The 9,086-nt window shown below is 30.3% G+C and overlaps 1 long non-coding RNA gene across 1 annotated transcript in view; it reads left to right on the top strand.

Annotated features, from left to right (window-relative positions):
• Nucleotides 1-8,556: 8,556 nt before the first annotated feature.
• LOC125858299 (uncharacterized) overlaps nt 8,557-9,086 on the top strand; it is a 12,229-nt gene continuing 11,699 nt past the window's right edge. Inside the window, exon 1 of the long non-coding RNA XR_007445726.1 lies at nt 8,557-8,646. This is a non-coding gene — a long non-coding RNA (uncharacterized LOC125858299). The remainder of the gene's footprint in view (nt 8,647-9,086) is intronic.

The raw sequence follows: 9,086 nt of genomic DNA, 5'->3' as shown, positions 1-9,086 counted from the left end.
TTGTGGCAAGATATTTTGAATTTTCTCATTACCATTACAATTTTAGCTATATCTATTATATAGAAAGGTGAAGAGCAAGGACGACCAATGGCAAAATGGTAATTAATGTATGAGATAGTGGCAAAAATATCATTTAGTCGATATATTCAATTTCTTGTTTTGACTTTTATTTCCACATATTCAACATTGTTCTAGAAGCTCTCATTTCACCTCTTTTTAGATAGTTGTCAGGCTATTAACAATTTTTGTTTTTAATTAAAAAATATAACAAGAATAGTAGAAACAGAAGACCCAAAGTCAATTTTTGTTTTAAATTAAAAAAAATAAAAATAGGAATAGTATCTATTTTTTCTATTTCTACTATATGCCAAGTATGGACAACCAAGGGCATAATTATAGTTTCACAGCTAACATTGTGGCCAAATATTTTGAAAAGCCAATCCAAGTATGGACAACCAAAGGCATAATGGTAATTTTATAGCTAACATTATGACCAAATATTTTGACTTTTCTCATTACCATTACAATTCTAGCTATTTCTATTATATAGAAAGGAGAAGAGAAAGGACGACCAGGACGACCAATGGCAAAATGGTAATTAATGTATGAGATAGTGGCAAAAATATAATTTAGTGGATATAATCAATTTCTTCTTTTGACTTTTATTCGCACACGTTCAACATTGTTCTAGAAGCTCTCATTTCACCTCTTTTTAGGTAGTTGCCAGACTATTAACAATTTTTGTTTTAAATTAAAAAAATAAAATAAGAATAGTAGAAAAAGAAGACCCAAAGTCAATTTTTGTTTTAAATTAAAAAAAATAAATAGGAATAGTATCTTTTTTTTCTATTTCTACTATATGCCAAGTATGGACGACCAAGGCCATGATTGTAATTTCACAGCTAACACTGTGGCCAGATATTTTGTAAGGCCAAGCCAAGTATGGACAACCAAGGGCATAATGGTAATTTTATAGCTAACATTGTGGCCAAATATTTTGACTTTTCTCATTACAATTACAATTCTAGCTATATCTATTTCTATTATATAGAAAGGTGAAGAGCAAGGACGACCAATGACAAAATGGTAATTAATGTATGATATAGTGGCAAAAATATAATTTAGTGGATATAATCAATTTCTGTTTTGACTTTTATTCCCACACATTCAACACTGTTCTAGAAGCTCTCATTTCACCTCTTTTTAGGTAGTTGAGAGGCTATTCACATTTTTTGTTTTAGATTAAAAAATTAAAATAAGAATAGTAGAAAGAGAAGACCCAAAGTCAATTTTTGTTTTAAATTTTAAAAAATAAAAATAGGTATATGATCTATTTTTTCTATTTCACTATATGCCAAGTATGTACGACCAAGAGCATAATTGTAGTTTCACAACTAACATTGTGGCCAGTTATTTTGAAAATCCAAAGCTAAGTATGGACAACCAAGGGCACAATGGTAATTTTATAGATAACATTGTGGCTAGATATTTTGACTTTTCTCATTACCAATATAATTCTAGGTATTTCTATTATATAGAAAGGTGAAGAGCAAGGACGACCAGGACGACTAATGACAAAATGATAATTAATGTATGAGATAGTGGCAAAAATATAATTTAGTGGATATAATCAATTTCTTGTTTTGACTTTTATTCCACCACATTCGACATTGTTCTAGAAGCTCTCATTTCACCTTTTTTTAGGTAGTTGCCAAGCTATTAACAATTTTTGTTTTAAATTAAAAAAAATATAATAAGAATAGTAGAAAAAGAAGACCCAAAGTCAATTTTTGTTTTAAAGTAAAAAAAAATAAAATAGAAATAGTATCTATTTTTTCTATTTCTACTATATGCCAAGTATGGACGACCAAGGGCATAATCGTAATTTCACAACTAACATTGCGGCCAGATATTTTAAAAAGTCAAGCCAAGTATGGACAACCAAGGGCATAATGATAATTTTATAGCTAACATTGTGGCCAAATATTTTAACTTTTCTCATTACCATTACAATTCTAGCTATTTCTATTATATAGAAAGTTGAAGAGCAAGGACGACAAGGACGAACAATGGCAAAATGGTAATTAATGTATGAGATAGTGGCAAAAATATAATTCAGTGGATATAATCAATTTCTTTTTTTGACTTTTATTCCACATTGTCAACATTGTTTTAGAAACTCTCATTTCACCTCTTTTTAGGTATTTGCCAGGCTATTAATAATTTTTGTTTTAAATTAAAAAAAATAAAATAATAATAATAGAAAGAGAAGACCCAAAGTCAATTTTTGTTTTAAATTAAAAAAAATAAAAATAAGAATAGTATCTATTTTTTCTATTTCTACTATATGCCAAGTATGGATGACCAAGGGCATAATTGTAATTTAACAGCTAACTCTGTGGCCCGATATTTTGAAAAGCCAAGCGAAGTATGGACAACCAAGGGCATAATGGAAATTTTATAGCTAGCATTGTGGCCATATATTTTGACTTTTCCCATTAACATTACAATTTTAGTTATATCTATTATATAGAAAGGTGAAGAGCAAGGACGATCAGGACGACCACTGGGAACATAGTAATTAATGTATGAAATAGTGCAAAAATATAATTTAATGGATATAATCAATTTCTTGTTTTGACTTTTATTCCCACACATTCAACATTGCTCTAGAAGCTCTCATTTCACCTCTTTTTTTAGGTAGTTGCTAGTATATTAACAATTTTTGTTTTAAATTAAAAAATAAAATAAGAATAATAGAATGAGAAGACCCAAAGTCAATTTTTGTTTTAAATTAAAAAAATAAAAATAGGAATAATATTTATTTTTTCTATTTCTACTATATGCCAAGTATGGACGACCAAGGTAATAATTGTAATTTCACAGCTAACATTGGGGCCAGATGTTTTGAAAAGTCATGCCAAGTATGGACAACCAAGGTCATAATGGTAATTTTATAGCTAACATAGTGGCCAGATATTTTGACTTTTCTCATTGTCATTACAATTCTAGCTATTTCTATTATATAGAAAGGTAAAGAGCAAGGACGATCAGGACGACCACTGGGAAAATAGTAATTAATGTATGAGATAGTGCAAAAATATAATTTAATGGATATAATCAATTTCTTGTTTTGACTTTTATTCCCACACATTCAACATTGTTCTAGAAGCTCTCATTTCACCTCTTTTTTTAGGTAGTTGCTAGGCTATTAACAATTTTTGTTTTGAATTAAAAAATAAAATAAGAATAGTAGAAAGAGAAGATCCAAAGTCAATTTTTGTTTTAAATTAAAAAATAATAAAAATTGGAATAGTATTTATTTTTTCTATTTCTACTATATGCCAAGTATGGACGACTAGGGCCATAATTGTAATTTCACAGCTAACATTGTGGCCAAATATTTTGAAAAGCCAAGCCAGGTATGGACAACCAAGGTCATAATGGTAATTTTATAGCTAACATTGTGGCCAGATATTTTGACTTTTCTCATTGCCATTACAATTTTAGCTATTTCTATTAAATAAAAAGGTGAAGAGCAAGGACGACCAGGACGACCAATGGCAAAATGGTAATTAATGTATGAGATAGTGGCAAAAATATAATTATTGGATATAATCAATTTCTTGTTTTGATTTTTATTCGCACACATTCAACATTGTTCTAGATGCTCTCATTTCACCTCTTTTTAGGTAGTTGCTAGGCTATTAACAATTTTTGTTTTAAATTAAAAAATAAAATAAGAATAGTAGAATGAGAAGACCCAAAGTCAATTTTTGTTTTAAATTAAAAAAAATAAAAATAGGAATAGTATTTATTTTTTCTATTTCTACTATATGCCAAGAATGGACGACTAAGGGCATAATTGTAATTTCACAGCTAACATTGTGGCAAGATATTTTGAAAAGCCAAGCCAAGTACGGACAACTATGGTCATAATGGTAATTTTATAGCTAAAATAGTGGCCAGATATTTTGACTTTTCTCATTCTCATTACAATTCTAGCTATTTCTATTATATAGAAAGGTGAAGAGCAAGGACGATCAGGACGACGACTGGGAAAATAATAATTAATGTATGAGATAGTGCAAAAATATAATTTAATGGATATAATCAATTTCTTGTTTTGACTTTTAATCCCACACATTCAACATTGTTCTAGAAGCTCTCATTTCACCTCTTTTTAGGTAGTTGCTACGCAATTAACAATTTTTGTTTTGAATTAAAAAATAAAATAAGAATAGTAGAATGAGAAGACCCAAAGTCAATTTTTGTTTTAAATTAAAAAAAATAAAAATTGGAATAGTATTTATTTTTTCTATTTCTACTATATGCCAAGTATGGACGACTAATGGCATACTTGTAATTTCACAGCTAACATTGTGGCCAAATATTTTGAAAAGCTAAGCCAGGTATGGACAACCAAGGTCATAATGGTAATTTTATAGCTAACATTGTGGCCAGATATTTTGACTTTTCTCATTACCATTACAATTCTAGCTATTTCTATTATATAGAAAGGTGAAGAGCAAGGACGACCAGGACGACCAATGGCAAAATGGTAATTAATGTATGAGATAGTGGCAAAAATATAATTTAGTGGATATAATCAATTTCTTGTTTTGACTTTTAATCCCAAACATTCAACATTGTTGTAGAAGCTCTCATTTCACCTCATTTTAGGTAGTAGCCAGACTATTAACAATTTTTGTTTTAAATTAAAAAATTAAAATACGAATAGTAGAAAGAGAAGACCCAAAGTCAATTTTTGTTTTAAATTTTAAAAAATAAAAATAGGAATAGTATCTATTTTTTCTATTTCTACTATATGCCAAGTATGGACGACCAAGGGCATAATTGTAATTTCACAGCTAACATTGTGGCCAGATATTTTGAAAAGCCAAGCAAGGTGTGGACAACCAAGGGCATAATGGTAATTTTATGGCTAACATTGTGGCCAGATATTTTGACTTTTCTCATTACCATTACAATTCTAGCTATTTCTATTATATAGAAAGGTGAAGAGCAAGGACGACCAGGACGACCAATGGCAAAATGGTAATTAATGTATGAGATAGTGGCAAAAATATAATTTAGTGGATATAATCAATTTCTTCTTTTGACTTTTATTCGCACACATTCAACATTGTTCTAGAAGCTATCATTTCACCTCTTTTTAGGTAGTTGTCAGGCTATTAATAATTTTTGTTTTAAATTAAAAAAATAAAATAAGAATAGTAGAAAAAGAAGACCCAAAGTCAATTTTTGTTTTAAATTAAAAAAAAAAAAAAATAGGAAGAGTATCTATTTTTTCTATTTCTACTATATGCCAAGTATGGACGACCAAGGGCATGATTGTAATTTCACAGCTAACACTGTGGCCAGATATTTTGTAAAGCCAAGCCAAGTATGGACAACCAAGGGCATAATGGTAATTTTATAGCTAACATTGTGGCTAGATATTTTGACTTTTCTCATTACAATTACAATTCTAGCTATATCTATTTCTATTATATAGAAAGGTGAAGAGCAAGGACGACCAATGGCAAAATGGTAATTAATGTATGAGATAGTGACAAAAATATAATTTAGTGGATATAATCAATTTCTTGTTTTGACTTTTAATCCCACACATTCAACATTGTTCTAGAAGCTCTCATTTCACCTCTTTTTAGGTAGTTGCCAGGCTATTAACAATTTTTTGTTTTAAATTAAAAAAATAAAATAAGAATAGTAGAAAAAGAAGTCCCAAAATCAATTTTTGTTTTAAATTAAAAAAAATAAAAATAGGAATAGTATCTATTTTTTCTATTTCTACTATATGCTAAGTATGGACGACCAAGGGTATAATTGTAATTTCACAGCTAACATTGTGGCCAGATATTTTGTAAAGCCAAGCCAAGTATGGACAATCAAGGGCATAATGGTAATTTTATAGCTAACATTGTCGCCAAATATTTTGACTTTTCTCATTACCATTACAATTCTATCTAGGTCTAGAAACATCCCTCTTCTTCATCACTGTAACATTCTTCATTCAATATAAGTTAGTATGAGTCTCCCGGTACAACGAAGGAAATTTTCGATAAGTGGTTGCTGCTTATTTATCTCTTTGTACTGTTTTCAGGAAGCAACATTATTTGTTCTTCTTCAACATAAAAGTTCCATATGGATCTCCTTATCCTAAAAAAGAGAATTTCGAGATTTACTAATCAGAATGATTTTGCATAGACATTAATTCTTTAAATGATTTGGTGTGTTCCTTTTTTATTTAAATGATTTGTTAACTTCTTTAATTTGATTTTGGTAAAGAGCTTCCTTTACTTTGATACTATGGCAATATTTTCATCTCTGTAATGTAAAGCGTAAAATGTACTTCGCCTTGTGGAATCTCAATGCCTGTGTTATCTAATATTCTTGCTTTATCAGTTGGAATGTAGTAGTTGCACGATTTGAATTTTTCAGGACTTTGAAAGTCGAATTTGCTCGAGGTGGAGAAAGTCGAACAATGCTACGAGTTTGAAAGAGGTAATTTCAGGACGGTTGTATTTTATACACTTGGTTATAACGGAAAATGGTAATTGTAAATCTCAGATACATATACTGCTCTTCAGTTGATGCATACCTCAGACCTGAGTATTTACCACACTTTGAGGTCAGTATAGTAGCATAGTAGCATGTGATTGTTTTCTGAGTTTATTTTCAGTATACTTGTGATACTAGATAGTTAAGAAGAATAGGCAACAATACACGACTGCCAATTTGATTAGTAAACACTTAAAAATGCCTTTTGTACTCAAATAAATATGAATTTTACTCGGTAGACATTGTCAATATTCCAATTTCAGGTTCTTAAATATAATGTTCGACTAGAGGCACTTGCAAAATTCTTATTTTTGAAACTGTGAGTCCTAGCAAAGAGATTACATTTCATGATTTATTTATCTTAGAGATGTAACAAATAACAACTTTTCAGCTCCGCGTTGTACTCCTGTTTGCACCTTACTTTGGCCTTTCTTTTAATTTTTGTACTTATCTTGACCCTTAGTTCCTTTATGTAGTTTTTTTTTTAACCAATACTAGCCAAAACATCTTGCCCAATGTAAACATGATGATGCAGGTGACTCGGAGAATATGTAAATATGCAGGATCTGTGGACTTTGATCTCAATCAATCCAGTGATTTATTAGGGTACAATCTAAAGGTAAACTGAAATCGGATGAAAGTGGCTTGATTAAATATCAAACTTCTGGAATTGAGCGATTAATGGGTGTCGTATGCTTGAGTGTTATACTTTCAACAAACATTGCATTGAGTGTATATACGACCCCTGTTTGTAAATGCCCTTCTATCTTTTGTTATCATATGAATGTTCATTTGTGTGTTGCATGAGTTGATTTTTTTAAAGTCTTTAAGCATTTGGTCCATCAAATGATGTGCAACGGTTCTCCAAGGTAGGTTCTATCAAGCAATTTGAAAATTTTGGGTTAGAATGTTATGGCATTGCTTAAATATCAACAAATTTATTTGTAAGATAATATATATCATGTTTGAAAATTGATGCTCATGTCGGGGATGTGAATGATCTTGGCACTGGTTACCCGAAATAACAATTATGTGTAGTTATGTTGAGATGTAAGTAGATGATGCTAACATCTAAACTCTTCTAGCGGGAATCTATATTCTAGGAGCAATAATTTGAATTACGTTCGATAGTTGTGAATTCTTCTAAGAGTAAAAATTTGAATTACATTCGATATAATAGAAATTAGAGGGGAATAAAGCCGTTTAATTTTGAATGATATGAGGCTCTTGAGCACTTGATATGCCCTTATCAAACAAATAGATCTCAGGTATATCTTAGGAAATGAAGATAAAGACTCATTTGAACCATGTGTTGTGTTATTTGTCACTGCTTAGGAGAAAACGTAACATTCTTACTACTATTATTTCTAGGAAAATCATAATTGATAGTTTGTCACCTTGTTAGTTATAATTTCAGAAGGCATAGAATATATACCCTAAGTGTTGTCCCATTGTCTTCCACTGCAGGTGTCTTTGTAATCTAGAGCAAAAATGGTTGCGCCAAGTTCAAGAATTGCACCATGGTAAACAAGAAGGATCTGTAGAATTATGACTATAAGTGTAGTAGGAATACACCCGACAATAACATTCTACGGACTACTTCAATTGGCATGGCAGCACATCTTGGTCCACATTTATCCAAGATTCCAAATAGAAATAGTTTCATATCAAGGCGGATAGGCATTTAGTTTTTAACTTTTCAATTTTTGTAAACAAGTTTGTAACTATGATCTAAGTAACGAGTAAATGAAGATAACTATTGCCTGTGCTACTAAAATAACTTGGGGGTACATAATCAATTGTGTTGGGCCCGTGCAAAGCACATGCTTGCTTATCTGGTATATATATATATATATATATATATATATTATATAGAAAGGTGAAGACCAAGGACGACCAAGGATAAAATAGGAAATTTAACTTGACAAATACACTCTCTCCATAATTCTAGAACACTCCATCTTCCTCTTTAGCACAAAATAGACGCAATATTTTCAACACAAGAATCAGTTCTTCCATTTCTCTTGCTCCAACTCCAACTCCAACAACAACGAATTCCAGGTATGTTCTTCTTTCAATTCTGCAACAAATTTCTTCCAGTTCTTTTCGAACTTTTAAATTTTACCACTAAAATATAGGTTTGACATCGTTATTATTCTGTCTAATTCTCTCCCCCAATTTTTTTTTTATAATTGATGATGTAAAGATTTATGTTGTCCTCACATATATATGCAAAAATAAATTATACAGTTGCAGATTTATATCTAAGAAATAATAAATTACTGTCTGGTCCAGTAAATAGTTTATCAACAATAGGTTATCCATGACTTAACAAACATGGTAATGTGTATTCAGTTACTTTGTAATCTAGCTCTGTATTCTCTCTGTCTAACTCTTTCAAGATTCCTTCTATAGAAGATAGACAATTGTTAGGTCTATAGTGATTATGCCCTTTCGACCGAGATTGAAATTGAATTGTTTGGATTGATGACTAATGGAAC

The sequence above is a fragment of the Solanum stenotomum genome, chromosome 3, assembly GCF_019186545.1.
Source record: "Solanum stenotomum isolate F172 chromosome 3, ASM1918654v1, whole genome shotgun sequence".
In the NCBI taxonomy this organism is placed as follows: Eukaryota; Viridiplantae; Streptophyta; class Magnoliopsida; order Solanales; family Solanaceae; genus Solanum; species Solanum stenotomum.
This window is presented reverse-complemented; position numbering and strand designations above follow the sequence as displayed.